This window comes from Ambystoma mexicanum, chromosome 6p, assembly GCF_040938575.1.
Source record: "Ambystoma mexicanum isolate Mex_15411 chromosome 6p, UKY_AmexF1_1, whole genome shotgun sequence".
Taxonomy (NCBI): Eukaryota; Metazoa; Chordata; class Amphibia; order Caudata; family Ambystomatidae; genus Ambystoma; species Ambystoma mexicanum.
Window position 1 is genome coordinate 790,056,377 of NC_090935.1, and position 15,851 is coordinate 790,072,227.

General features: G+C 42.4%; 1 protein-coding gene across 1 annotated transcript in view; it reads right to left on the reverse strand.

The window, feature by feature from the left end:
* LIX1 (limb and CNS expressed 1) overlaps positions 1-15,851 on the reverse strand; it is an 889,780-nt gene that overhangs the window by 326,599 nt on the left and 547,330 nt on the right. The window lies entirely within an intron of this gene.

A 15,851-nucleotide genomic window follows, 5' to 3' on the forward strand; every position in this document is an offset into this window, starting at 1 on the left:
CTTGAAACAACCACAAAGGCATCACACTTTGTCCGGCATAATTACTGGAACCTAAAGGAATAATAGTAATGTAAAGACAAATACAGTGATCATGTAATAGTGTAGGCACACAAACAGTGAAGTACAGGCTTACTAGCTTCTGTGTACATCTATTCCCGCAATCATATCAATTTCTGCATTCATGCACGCGCCCCTCTTTGCCCTCCACAGTAAGGACACAGGCGCATGTTCATAATGCACATTGGCAATACAAATTCCTTCACCCGTTATTTCAATGTTAGCTAACGCTGTGGCACATAAACCTTTGGTCTATTGCAATCTGCAGCCACTTATTGTACCTACTTCCCAGCGTGTCCAGACTTCATTTATTTGAAGTCTTGGTTATTTGTGAAGTGCCTACACCCAAAAGAAAATGTGCACTTCACCACAAGACCAAAAAAGGGGTGGGGGGGCGGTGGGCAGGGAACAAAACAACAATGATACGATATAAATCATTTATAACGCACTTGTACATAGTTGATTCTAGGTGCAACAAGACAAGGAAGGATAAAACAAAGGGAAACCAAACAAATGATCTTACTAGGACTTGTGTCATTCATATTGTGCAAGTGCAAGGGGAAACGAGAGGCGAAGCGGCAGGGGGAAGGAAGGGGAGAGTGCAATAAGCAACCTCAATATGTGATTCAGGGTTGGCCGGTTCTAAGTGCAAAGAGGTATGGCACCATGGGCTTGCAGATACAGTCCAAAGTGCATGGTGGGCCCAGAGACAGTGCATGAAGCTACTGGTCATAAGTGAACCTGGTCCTCATGAGGTTTACAGGCTGGCCAGGTAACCAGTTAGTGCAGCAGAACGAGAGCCTCAGCAGGGGATAGAGAGAGAGAACGCAGAAGCATAAAGCAACATCTTCAATTACTGAGGTGTTTCTGCTCAAGTTTGAGAGAGACAGTGAAGCTTTTCCAGAGGGTCTCAGCAGCTGAGGAGAGAAATATCCCCCCCCCACTCTCTACCTAGAGAAGCATCTCACCCTCAGAGAGTTGAGGTGGATGAGCGCAAAAACAAAACTACTTAGGAAGATACAGGTGCATGTAGTGTGGTCCCTGGCCCCAGAAAGCCTTCTAAATAATGCAGAGGGTCTTGATCTTGATCCTTGTAGCTACCAATTTGAGCCAGTTTAGAGATTACAGGACTGAACATATATCATCCCTTGGCTTAAGGCCAAGGACAAGTCTTGCAGTACTATTCTGGATACATTGAAGAGAAGAGGCAGGAATATTTAGAAAGAGACTGTTACAATAGTCCAGCCTAGAAATAACCAGAGCTCTTGATACAGTGGGCTTCTGGGGTTGGGGGATTACAAAAGCAAGAATACTCTCAGTAGGTGCACCTGGTACTGGGACTTATTAAAGACGTTCGTAATGTGAGGACAGAAGGAGAGGGTGGTGTCAAAGATGACACCAAGGTTTTTTTCCTTACCGTAAATCGCAGGCATAGGACCCAAGGAGGACAGCCAAAGTGAAAGAGGGAAAGCAGTAGCAGGAGTCCAACAAGAATGATCTCAGTTTTACTGGCATTAAGACAGACATTGTTGGAGGCACACCATTCCTGAGTCGCACATACACAGTCAGCAATACGTGAGAGAAAAGTGGATGCAACACACAGGTTGGGGGAGAGCTGAGTGTCATCCGCATAAAACTAAAAGTTAGAAAACAATGTAGAGATTAGGCGCGCTAGAGGTGCCAAGAAAAGGTTGAGGTCTCGCAGCCTTATTGCAAATGCTGGAGGGGGCAGAGAGAGAAAGTGGGTAGATTAAAGAACGTCCTTTTGCAATAGTACACCCTAGAAAGTACGGAAACATACAAAAACTGTGACTCTAAAATGCTGACTGCGCTTTTACTACGCTGTTAGCATTTTAGACTATACCAACTCCCACTACTATGCCCAAGTGGAGCGGGGTGTTGGAGGGGTGTCCTCTGCTCTCCTTGGTCGCAGTAATGGGAGTCAGGGGTCTCAGGGGTGTCTACCGCTTACCATTACAATAAGCGGGGGACAGGAAAAAGAACACTTTTTTTTTTTTTTTTTAAAAGGACCATGCAGTGTCAGCACTGCCCCATGTAAGTGGGAGGAACTGATTCCACAGGGTCACAAGGGGGTCAGCCGCCCACACAGAAGTGCACCGCGGTAAAGTTAAGTGGGGTGGCACGGGGGTGAGGGTTGGTGTATTGTGGGGGAAAAGTGATCTATCTGATCATTGCACCACGCCGTAATTGGCATTGACTTTTTCAACGGTGCAGTTACAGGCAGCACAGTGATGATATAGATTCAAAAGTACCAGAGCTCTACATACATTGAGCGTCTAGATAAAAGTGAGAGGGGCAGGATGAAGATAGGGCAAGCAGTAGTCACAGTGCATAAGATGCCTTTGAGGTGCACATTGTGTACTGCACCTTGAGCGTCCCCATCCACCCAATCCCCTTCCGAGTGCACGATCACGGGTGGCAACTGCCATTGATACTGGAGGGGGGTATATAAGGATGAGGCGAGCAAAATAGGCCAATGCACGTGTTATTGCACACCAATATGTAACTATACTCTTATATGTTTGAACGTGTAGTGCACTTGCAAAGCTTTCTCATAACTATTTACCTTGAATTATTTTTAATGTTTGTATTTAGTTTGATAAGGTGGATATCAGTGACACTACATGTTATACTGCGGCAGGTGACATCCTGGCTGCATCAATTCACAGTATTGTCCTGTGTCAATGGGGAAGTTATCAGTAATGGCTCGAACCACACAAGCAGGTATTACTCTTCGGACACAAAATCCCAGTCTGCCGGGATTCCACCATGTAAACGCAGGATATGCCACAAACCTGCACCACCTATGTAACAGATACAGACATGAATAAAATGCAGAAAGGCTTTTAATTATGTCGCAGTTGGAAAGCAATTGAATTACAAAGGTGGATTGAAGAAAGGGTTGGCTTGCCCAGCACCAGGAAGTCAAGGCCACCGTGAGCCTAAATGTTCGCGCAGTGGTTACAGAACATGTGAAAAGAACAAAACTCCTATCTTAGGCGAGGAGCGAGAACACTGAAGACATCAGAGGTTCATCATTTAATAGTATTTTAAATACAGAAAGACTCCAAAACATGGTCTGTAGTCACGCGGATGGATGAAAATAGATACTGGGACGAACTGTATCAAAACCAAGAGACAGAGTATGCCTATACTCTCTCTTATTCTCCAGTGCAGAGAACATTTCCAAGGCCAAGTTCAATGACTTAATTCACTGGCAGAAGGCAAGAGTGATGATAGATGACAGGCTAATTGGTGGGAAGCTTTGGTTATGACCAGCCCACCAGCACCTGGATGCCAGCCTGCGTACTGCTTGCTTGTGTGGAATATTACAGAGGGGTATGAGGGTGCCAACCAATTATAGAGGGCCACGTAGTAGAAGAGCCCTATAGTTTGTATAACCAATGGGATGTCGTGTATTTGATGATGTTCATAGAAACTTGCACTAGAGGAGGGCTTAGTTGACCCACCTGACAGTAGAGACCCAATCACCTTCTCTGACAAGTATGGAAGGTATACCTAGATGTGCCCTGTAAGCCAATCACTTTCCCAAGTAGGTTTTTGGAGTGTGCCACATAGATTGATGTCAAGGATGGAAGTTTTTAATATATAAGCTACTTTTTTAATGAAATGCGTTGAGTGAGAAGATCGAGTGAGTCTGTTGATGTTCGTTGTAACTCCCTGTTTTAGATACTTGATATTAAAACAGACGTACTTTGCCAACCTCTTGAGTCATTTTGATTATTGATGTTTGAGTATATTCTGCTTCCCCATCTATCTCAAAGTATTGTTACCTCATCTTAAAGGGCTTGTGTTGGACACACGAGTTCAGGTGACTGGCTAGCTGTGTTTACACAGAGTCTGCATCAGGTCAGAGTGTGATGTTATATCACCAACAATAGCCATGTGTGTACGAGAAGGTGTGTGGAGCAGCCTCATCTGGGCAGTAGATATGATTGGAGCCCAAAGAGCAAGATAACCCACATTTTTAAGAAGAATCCTGCAACAAAAAGTTGCAAAGCCTCAGACAGTGGGCCACCTTTTTATGAAAGATCTTCGCCCCCTGCATGTTCTGGTGATCAGTGCTTTGATGCGCGCTCACTTAGAGCCAACCAACTGTGACTGTTTGCGGATTCACCCTGGCAGAGGCTCTGGATGGTCCCTAGTCTCAGGAGTGTCCTGGGAGTAATCTTGGATAGACTCTTAAAATAAAATGAACTCCTCTAAGGGTATTCCCCCATGCCAGTCCCCATTTTCTCTCCTAACAAGAGATGAATGCGGCTACTTTTTTCTCTTTTCCACGACTTGCCCGCTCCAGCTACCCCACAGGGAACTAAATGCAGCAGAGTGCTGAATAGTTTTCTCCAGGCTAGTCAGTCTAGATATGGACATTATTCACATGTGGCTGTGCCTGCCCCATCTATCACCAGTTAGTGTGATTCTCCTCAGAGGTCTGATATACGCCATGTTTTACTCAAGAAGGATAAAGCCAATTCCACAGAAGAAAGGAAGATCATGTACCCTGTAACAACCCCTTAATGTGTGTGCAATGAAATAATAAAAGGATCTTTTGAAAGGTCTCAAATAATCTTTTGAAAGGTCTCAAATAATCTGCAGCGTAATAATAAATAGATTTTCACCCAAAGATCTCATGTATTTAGAGTTTTATTTTCATGAAGTTACAATGAGAAAATGTAAGACACATTGGGCCGCATTCCGAGTGTGGCGGTCTGGGCAAAAGGGTGCTGGTAAACTCACTGGCACCCTTGTTTAGGGGCACTACGAATCTGCCTGCAGGGGCCATTGCCCCCGGCAGGGTCAGACCTGCTTGGCGCAAAGGCCCCTGCAGGCAGATCTTTCCCAGAAGCACTGTCACCGTTAGCAATGGTGCCGGTACTTCTGAGTCCCCATTCCCGTGGAGTCCTATTGGACTCCACGGGAATGGGGACTTACCGAATCCCCAGCCTCCACTGGGACTTGTAATGTCTCAGTGGTACCAGGAAGTCAAGTGTCGGATTCAGTGTTTTGAGGTAAGTGGCACCCCCCGGTAGCACCGCAGGTTACGGCCAACCTCGTAATGAGGCCCATTGTATCCTGGGCGAGTGATGTGGCACTCCCCCGTTGGCCAATTTCCAGGCCATATGAGCTGGTATGATTCTTTAACCCTGTATTGCCTGGTAATTGGCCAATACAGGGATGCTGCGTTATTCCCCCATTGTGAACGCACTGCTGGCAAGACTCTCTGAACAGTGCTTTCTCAGATCCTTGGAGCGCCACACTGAGAGCTCTACTGCCAGCGTTGCTCCGTGCTCTCAGTTTGATGCTCCTGTGATCAGAGGCAGTGCCGTGCTGACAGTCCTGAGGGAACAACGCTCCTCCCCAAGGCCACACATGAACGATTCGCCCTGGCACCAAACCCTCACCCTTCCTTACATTGAGGTGGGGCTGATGGCGCTGCCCCTCCTTACAGGATAGCATAATCACTGGGCCACACCTGACAGACGTTGCCCGGGCTCTTCTTCGTGACCTCCATAGCTACCTTGCCGGGCCTCATCCAGCAGACGCGGCCCAGCTCCTTTTTAAGTCCTGCCCCTCTGTCCTCATCATGTTGTGAACGTGGCTGCTGAGAACAAACCACTCCAGGCACCTTGTTATTTTTTCTGTGGGATATAATAGATTTATAGATATTGATCTTCATGTAATGTTCAATGTAGTGTGATTATTATTACAGTTAACTGCCTTTCAATATAACATCTGCTATGGACCACAGTTAATTCCTAATGGATAATTTCATAATGAGAGGACTTTTTGTAATTGAAGCTAAAATGGCAGCGAAGTAAGTTTGAAAGGTTAAAGCAGAGGGCATATATCAGCAGTTACTTCACACACCTAATCTACTGACTTCAATGCCGTCGCAAACATTGATGTACTATGATAAGTCATTTATAATGCGCCTGTACACATGTGTTTCTAGGTGCGACATTGGGCCTCATTACGAGTTTGGCGGTAGCTGTGCTGGTAAAACGACGTATGGAGGCATTCTGACTCCGGCGGACCTGGTCCGTCCCCATTGCAGGGAGCCGATATTCATTACTCACAGGGAATGGGGAGGTCGGATGCACCGGCACCATTCATGCATGGTGCCAGTGCATCCGACGAGTTGTGCAGAAAAGCACCCGCAAGCACAACTCGTAGTTTGCTGGTCCGGTAGTAACGGCGCCGGTAGCTTACCGGCACCATTATTACCAGACCGGAAAACTTATAATGAGGCCCATTGCATTGTTCTAGCGACCACTTATATAACATTGTAACTACACAAACCTTTCACTTATATAACATGCACACCCACACGCAAACAGAGTGCGAAATCAAATTAAACATAATTTGCTACTAAATTATGTTCCATGCCACTTGGATTGTTTCAGCCTGGTTTGTGGATGAAGCATAAGGGCCGGTTCATGGAATTACACGTAGAAATCGCGCAATGGGTGTGCGCCAAAAAGGACACTGCGCGAGGCTGCAAGATTAAGAAAATCTGCACTCAACGGTATTCATGGGATTGTGCACACAAAGTAACCGTATTCGGAAGTCCCGGCTGGAAAGCCCCCGGTACGCCCTCGCAAAGCAGGAAACTGCCAGATAAGCTACCTTTGCTCAGCCACCCAGCCAAAAATACACACACCCTTCAAACCTTTCCCTATTGCTCATAGAGATATTTGCGGGGATCCCTAAGCATTCTAGAAGTGGAGTTTTAACAATGCTGTCCATCCTCTACTTTCATAACCAAGAGGCGACCGCAGGGTTTTTAAACCTTGGAGCCTTTATTCATTTGTATGGACGTTTTAGAGTAATAAAAGCCACGTGTATACAGCTATTCCTGGTGCTCTTTAGCCAGAAGAAGGTGACCGCAAGGTGATCTATACCTTGGAGCCTTCAAACAAATCACAACCATGGCTGCTTCTGACGTGAAAAGGCAACAGCAGGGACTGGGTACCTTGGAGTCTTTAACAAACCCACTTCGAGAGAACTCCTCTCGTATTGAGATTTTCAGCACAACATAAGTCATTATTTCGTACCCTTTTACTCTTAAATATGCCTGCAGTTACCATGAGTCGCCCATAACGTACTGACCATCGTGCTGCATGCATGGGAACATTAAATGCTGCATGTAACCTAAAAAAGCAGGCAACTAAGAGGCGAAGACTACTATGGCAGGGATTACTAACCCCATCTGTGACTTGCATGGCCTTAATGAGTGTCAACGAGGAAAGATAACACTCTTTTTACAACCTAACTGTAATCATAACAGCAAAACTAGCTCTCCACTGAAGACAGCATCAACAAACCAAGCTAACACTTCCCTGCGGGACAATATCGTGACGGCCATAGCTATGAGCTTAGAGGCTGAATCAAACATGGACTTTGCTATACCTTCTGACTCTCAACAAGATATAGCCACAAACCATCCTACTATGGACTTGACACGCTCCCCCAAATTAAACTTTGATTGCCATGAACGCATGTGCAACACCGACAGGTAACCATGAGAGCCCTTCTTCTCCAGACTCTCCAGAGACTTTTAGGATGGAGACAGAATTTTTTTATTATATTGAACTGTTTGCTTGATTTGTGTAAAAACATTCATATGGAACAATTGGTTATGAAATCCCAACTTGCAAAAATAGTAACATTGCCAGTGAGCCACAATATTCTGGGAAGCAAAACCTGGATGGGGATAAGATAGCTGTTCCCATTATAACTATACAGGATACCCAGTTCCTCATAAGGTCCCCTATGCATTTCTCTGATACAGTCAAACAGCCTCAGATAGAGGCAAATAGCGAGCAAAACATATTGTTTGGGGAACTCCATAACGAAAGGCGGCAAGTCTGTTCCTGCCTTTGACAGGAAGCATACCAAAAAGTCTAAGCATAGTGCACTAATTGCCAATTCTGGTACTGATAATCACACTAATACCAGGATGGTATCACACGCCCTGTCCTCTAACTTTCCCAAGAATATGACTTGCATTGAAACCCCTAAGGGGTTTTAAACTGTGGCAAACGGCAAAACCAAAAAAAGACCAGGGTTATATCCGACAAATCATTTAATAAAAAGATCCAATGTCTGGAACCACACAAATACGAGAGAATTTTTTCCAGTCAGTAGAAAATACTAGAACGGGAAATAACACATGTTGCCCTAGTGGCACTGCACAACGGGTCATAAACACGCAGCAATCAGAACACATTTTGGGAAATGATTGTTTGGAGACGGGGATGGAAACTTGACACATAGTAGGGAGAAATGTTTACCTCCAAAAAGCTCTATGGCGGACCTTGATGATGTTTTAAAGAGCATGAGCACTGATAAAATCTTGGTTACTGATCGATATGGCACCACTGCAAGCCCGTTCTTGAATCGCTAGAACTGTTGCATCAACTCCCGGCACTCAGTAAGATTTCATCTTATGAGTTAAAGAGAGTTGAGGTCCTGCTGACAATTTGGGGACCTAATTGGGCTGTTTTACACTGGTATCACCCATTATAGTTGAGCTAATTATGACACAAGCCTCCTTTATCCGTGATCTAGGCTATGAATTTGCAAGGGTGCCGCTCCATAGGGAGCCTTCAGAAAATATACATATATTAGAGGGAAAGAGTGCAAGTCGTACGGACAATATGATAAATAATATAGTTACCAGGATATTGCTTGAGCTCCAATCAAAAGGCAACTTACTAATGAGACAAGATAACTTCATCCCAAAAGCCAAGAATTGGGAAGAAGTGGACTGATTTGTGGCTCCCATTACCAATCGCATATCACATATCAGGTCCTGGAACACTAGAGGATACCACTCCTTTATATCTAATCCTGAAGGCACTCGATTATTATTAGCAGCTGACATTATACTATTGCAAGAAACTTGGTTGAGGGAAAATGCCTACATTGACAGATATACAATCCACCAAACCCCTGCATGGAAACATAAGTTAGGTAGGCCATTCAGGGGTCTTAGTATTGCTATTTATAATCACCTGCAGGCAACAATACAGAAACTAGATTGTAGCTCTGATCATATTTTAGCCACTACGATAGGCATCCCAGGGGTGGAGCGGAAAGTGGGAACCTTACTGATCAGCGTATATAACCCGCCAGGAAAAAATAACCCAGAATCCATTATAAATCAGATAGAACATCTGATAGATTCATGGAAAATGAAACAACCTAAAGGGCAATATTATGTCATAGGAGACCTGAACTTCCAATGCCCCCATTTTTTGTATAAATTGGTGAGGGTGCCAGAATGTTATACCTACATGAGTAATGAGTGTGCGGTGTGGGCCATTGGCTCCGAAGAAGATGAGAGGTCAATTAGCAAAAATCCTTGGACGTCATTGGTTAGTAAATGCCAATTGTATCAACTGATTAATGTGGGGCAGGACAATCTGTTTTACACTTGATCAAATGGACAACAATTTTCCTGGATAGAATTTGTACTATCTAAATTAGCTGAGCTTGTACCTATCACTGATTTTAAACATATAGCCAATAATTTTACCGATCACGTTATAATTGAATTCTCTCTGGAAATAGCATATAATGCTGATCAGGGGAAACTGAAAGGAGACTATTATATCAATAGTAAGGGTAATCGTATACAACGGAACAGAAACAAACTCTGTAAAACCAATGAACTGCTATTAGCTGCATTGACTGAGGACTCTCCCTTCATTTGCCAATATGGAGGCCTTTTTTAATTCACTACGAGAGACTTTGAACCATCAACAAAAAAAACCCTCTAGCAGTTGTACTCGTAGGAACACACACAATTTGTCTATAGCAAATAGGAAAAAAGAACTTCATAGCAATATTCGTTGGCTAAAAAAAATATTGAGGACCCCAAGCTAGGGAAGCTCTACATCTTCTGTACAGTGGAACCTAATGTTCATGGTGTTAAAGGATAACAATATGCAAAGATGCTGGCACATTCATTTAAAAAAATATAACTCTGAAATGCTAGGAATCCGAGAGATTAACCCTATTTCTAGTGATTGCTGGAGAACCTACATACTGTCTCTCTACTATCGAGTCCAAATCGCAAATTAGTAATGACTACTGGAACATAGGGGACAAAGAATTTTTGAATTTCTCTGAAGCTGAAATAGAAAATAACGTCATCCACAGAAACTGCATCCTTCGAATACTCAATGATCTCCAGCTCATAACAATCAATGAACCTGGGATACACGTGGTCGCTCTGCTAGTGGAATACCAGAGGAAACTTGCATCTTTTCACAAACCCCTCCAAAGACCTAGAACACCATCAAATCGTATGCTTCCAGGAAACCTGGCTCAGTGAACCTCCAGCCTGTGATGGCTTTCTTACCTTTCTCAACCCCGCCATTGTCAAAAAACAAAGAAGACCAGCATCAGGGCTCCTCACCCTAATCAAGATAAACCCTCACTGGACAGCACTGAGCACTGAAAATATCAATCCCTGGACCCAATTAACAAAACTAATGTGCAACAAGAACCACTCAAATGGGAATAAAATGGCACAACAGTTGCAATACTAAACCTGTATTGGAACCCTGCAGAAATATCAACGGAAGCATTCATCGACGGTGTGTTCCTGGCGATCGACAAGGCCATGACAAACCATCAACTACCAGAAATAATAATCTGTGGGGACCTGAATATCAAGCTACACAATCAGAACGGATCTCTCCGAACCCATTCACATCTCTCTACGAAAGCAAGCAGATGGATGAATGAAATTACAACTCGCAACCTCATCCTTCTGAACCATGCAAAGAACAACTCCACAGCCTATACGCCAACCTGGACCAGAGGATCATCAAATGCAATAATTGATTACATTTTTCTATCATACACCCTACATGAATCTGTCATAAAATTGCAAATGATAATAACCGATGAAAGTGATCATAACCAACTCACTGTCCATTCTTGGTCATCAACTCAACAAAGAGAACCAGCTCCAACAGTTGCCGTAGAACTCGACGGCACAACATCAAGATTAAGGATCCTACAACCAGCCATGGCAAACCTACCAAAGAAACTCCATGATGACATTCTGACAGATTCTGAGAAACTCAAGTATAAATGGATTTTACTCCCTTTCAGGGAAACACTCAAAAACCGCCCACATACAGATCATCGCCATACATACAACCAAGAAATAGCTGACAAGAAAAAATGCTTAACTCGATCAATACGACATCTAAAGAAAATAACATCTGCGGAAAACAGGAAACAGATTAAAAATCTGAAACAGAAATATGCCAACTGGAGAAAGTCTCAACAAAAACTTCTCCAACAGGCAGACCCAGAAAATATAATGAAACTACACAAGACACACAATACGAGAGAGCTCTGGAACTTGCTCAATGATAACTTGCAAAAACAGCACAAACTAACAGACAACGTTGCGCAGGAAACTTGGATCACGCACTTTTTGACCATCTACGGAGCCTGAATAACGCAACCTCAAAACCAAATGCTCACAAACGAACCGAAATGGTATGTAAATGCAGAATATGAAGACTTCATGCGGCTCATCAAAAACCTGAACACATCTAGATCACCTGGTCCTCATGGACTATCTAATGCCGTCATCAAGAAAGACCCGTCTGCCTGGGCAAACTTCATGTGCCATATTACAACTTTGGTAAACACACTCAACCGAATACCGAACTCCTGGAGGTCGGCAATAATTGTTCCAATCCACAAGCAACGATGAAGAGATGAACCCCAAAACTTCCGTCCAATTGCCCTACTAGACCCACTTGGGAAGCTATTTGCCACAGTACTACTGAAACAACTAACTACATGGGCACTTGAAAATGACAAATTTTCGATCAGGCAAACAGGCTTCACTGCTAATGTCGGAACCAATGCCAACCTGATATTACTCCAACTAATAAAATATGAAGCCATCAATTCTCACACTACAATACATGCAGCATTCATCGACTTAGATGGCCTTCAATGCCATCTCACGGGACAAACTATGGTCAAAACTCAGAGCATGGAACTGCCCACTGAATATCCTCGAGCCAATCATTCTACTCTATTCAGAAACCACCATAAAAGTGAGATTATCAAAACAAGGAGCAACCACCACCGCAATCCCAACAGTAAATGGTCTAAAGCAAGGATGCCCACTGGCAGCAACTTTATACAATCTATTTACAGCGGACATCGAAGAACATCCAAGATCCAACAAAATCAATCCACCAAAAATAAACTCTATACCAGTTCCTGCCATGGCATATGCAGACGACATTGTTCTGTTGGACAAAACACCCATTGGACCACAAGCATCTCTGACAGCTCTGAGTAGCTACATGGAAAAAAATGAATTAACGATCAACATTGCAAAAACTAAGACAATGACCTTAACCAAACCGCTCACAAAAAAACCACATCAACCGAGCTTCAATATCAATGGGAACCACATTGAAAATGTGACAACTTTCAAATATCTTGGTGTCCTAATAAAACAATCAAAATCAGAGGAGCAATGGATCGACAAAATTGAACAAACTGCACAAACCCTAGCAAGACAAGGATGTATACTTCACAGGAAATACGGCCAGTTTTATTTCAGACCCATCATTGCCTATTATAGACAAAAGTTCATCCCGATACTAACATATGGAACAGAAGCAATGTTGAACGCCCGTACAATAAACTGGATGAAACTTGAAACTATTTTCTGGCGCAAAATTCTCCACCTACCACAATCATTACCAATGCCCAGAATTCGATATGAAATGGCAATCCAGTCAATCGAATCCATTGTACTATGGAAAAGACTAGATATTTTCCGGAAAATACTTACCGAACAAAAAACCCCAGCTATTCAAATCCTCCGAGCCCAAGCTAATACCTTTAACAACACGGTATTACAAAAATGGAAACAGTCAATGAGGAAGGAAATGGAAAATGAAGACATCACAGAAGAACTGCTAAATCTTCGCCCACAACATGCAAAAATTAAACTTCTTCAGAACGACTGGATAAACACTATTCTAAAAAAGAATGCCTACAAACAGAATCTTCAATGCACTAAAGATAACAGGAAAATTCATGAGCTACCATCATACCTTCAAACCTTCCCAGACGAGAGCATTAGAACAACATTCTTAAGACTACGTTTGAACATTCTACCTACAAACTCATACCTATCAATAACGAGACAGATTGACGTCACAAACAACTATTGTCGATTCTGCAAGGATCAAGCAATCCCAGAAACCATATTTCATAATCACTTTCTTCCCAGCGTAAACAATTTGGAGCGTTCTTTCAACTCTCAGCACAACAAATGAAAACTCAAGAAAGATGGGCCGCCCTACTCAGTGGACATAACAATAAATATACATACACAATCACTCTCTTCCTAAGCACTATATTGGAACTCAACAAAAGAACATCATGAGATTCAATCTAAACTATTAGCTCTTATCACTTCCAGATAACGATAAAAACGATGAAAAAGTTTACAAATAAACTAAATCATCAAAAGAAAAAAAAATAATAATAATAATTGGGAATATGAAGCCATTTAGGGCCCCGGCCCTGATGGCTTACCGAATTTACTATATAAGGAAAACGCAAACGTATGGGCCTCAATTTTGTGTATTATTTTCAGTGAGATCTTATACACGGGCCAAATACTGAATTCCTGGAGTTGTTCCGTGTTAATACATATCTATAAAAAAGGTCCTAGAGACAGCCCGTCTAACTATAGAATTCTGGCTATGATTGACTCTAGTGCCAAAATCTTTAGCAAATTGTTATTAAACTACATACATGTGTGGATAGCTGAAAACAAGATTCTTAGTAACCAACAATCTGGCTTCTGCAAGGGTTATAGCACCATGTCTAATATCTGGGTTCTAACACACGTCATTCGTACAACGTTGCTATACAAAATCAAAGCATTGTATGTTTGCTGTATAGAATATAGCAAAGCTATCGACGTGGTTGATCGCCAGATACTCTGGGAAAAGTTGGAGAAAGGTGGTCTACACTCTCAAATGTTATTCTTTGTCTAATCACTGTACAGTGACAATATGGTACAGCTTAGAATTGATCAAGAGGGCGGGTTGAGTGAACAAATCCCTGTTAATTATGGCTTAAACCAAGGGTGCACCTTGGCCGAGATATTCAACAACATATACATCTCAGATTTTGAAAGAGCCTTCAATAATTTTAATAACCATCCTCCTCGTATAGGTGTCCATCCCATTGCTTGACGTTCCTACGCAGATGATATTGTCATCTTTGATCAGACTGTGCTAGGTTTACAACAAAGCCTGAATAAATTAGCACTATACTCTGAACAACATGGTTTGGTTATCAAGTTGTCCAAATCTAAAGTCATGACGATCGAATTGACTTGTAAAACTATAAAGAGACGTTGATGGACAATTGACAACAATATTGTGGAAGAAGTAGAAACTTCCCTATATCTTGGAATGCTCATTTCAAATAATCTACATAAGGAGACTATGTCTAAAAATATAGTCTGGAAGATTGCCACACAGTGCAAGGCTACCAGGTCTTTTATTTCTAAATCTGGTGGGTACTCTGTAGAGGGCCTATTGAAATTGTAGAATACTTGTATAATCCCTAGTGCACTCTATTGTCTTGAAGTATTCTCTGCAAAAGGGGCAAACTGACTCAAGCAATTAGAAGGGAAACATTGGAAGAGTGCCTTGGGTCTCCCTCAGGGTGTTCCAGTGGAAGCAATATGCTTTGAGTTGGCATTGATTTCCTTGACCACCAGGAAAATGATTGCAGTGTGTAATTTGTATCTTACAATAAGGTTAAATGAAAGCAATACTGACTCCGTGTATACATATTTCTGTGATCAAAATGGCAAAATGTGCACCTTTCCGGCCTTGAAGACATGGTGCAGTGAGATTGGAGGAAATAGGTTGCACACGTATGCCAGATGACAACTTAGCCACAAATTGTTCTGAAAAAAAAAAAAAAAAGTAATGATCTGGAATAGGGATATGCGAACCACCTACGTAGCCGGGAAGTCCATCAACAAGATATACTCTATGCAAGCGTGCCAACCTGACACCGCATGCTCCTATCTTATTAACCTGCAAAACACGAAGGTAAGGAGGTTGATCCTTCTACTAAGATTGAACCAGCTTCCTGTGTTGGTGGATAGGAGAAGGTGGGGAAAGACTACAATGCAGGAACGAGCATGCAGAATATGTGGGGAACAACTGGAAACTGCACAACACTTATTGACAGAATGCATTGGCCTAAGTTCCATACATGAGAAAGGATATTCAATGCGGGTCCACAACATGAATTTTATCACCATGAATCCATTTTGGTCTCCGATTTATGAAGGCAGGAACATTGTGCTAAATTTTACTGTATATTGTATGTGAGAAGAAAATATGAAATTATTACTATAATGCATTTTGTCCAAATGTCAATTGTATGAAACGTTGCACAGGACACAAGGAATTGGTGGTTTAGAAAGACACGATATTTTAAACAATAAGATCGGGCGAATGTATAAACGAGGGAAGCGATCTGTTCTTAGAGGCTTTTATAGTATAACATTCATGTTAAACTGTATTCTATTGTCATATCAAATGCATTCATGTATCTATGGCTATGAATTTGTATCTAAATAATGTTTACTTACTGTATTTCTTTGTATAGTGTTAAAGGTTATATTCCATCAAATGACACTTAATTAATAAAAA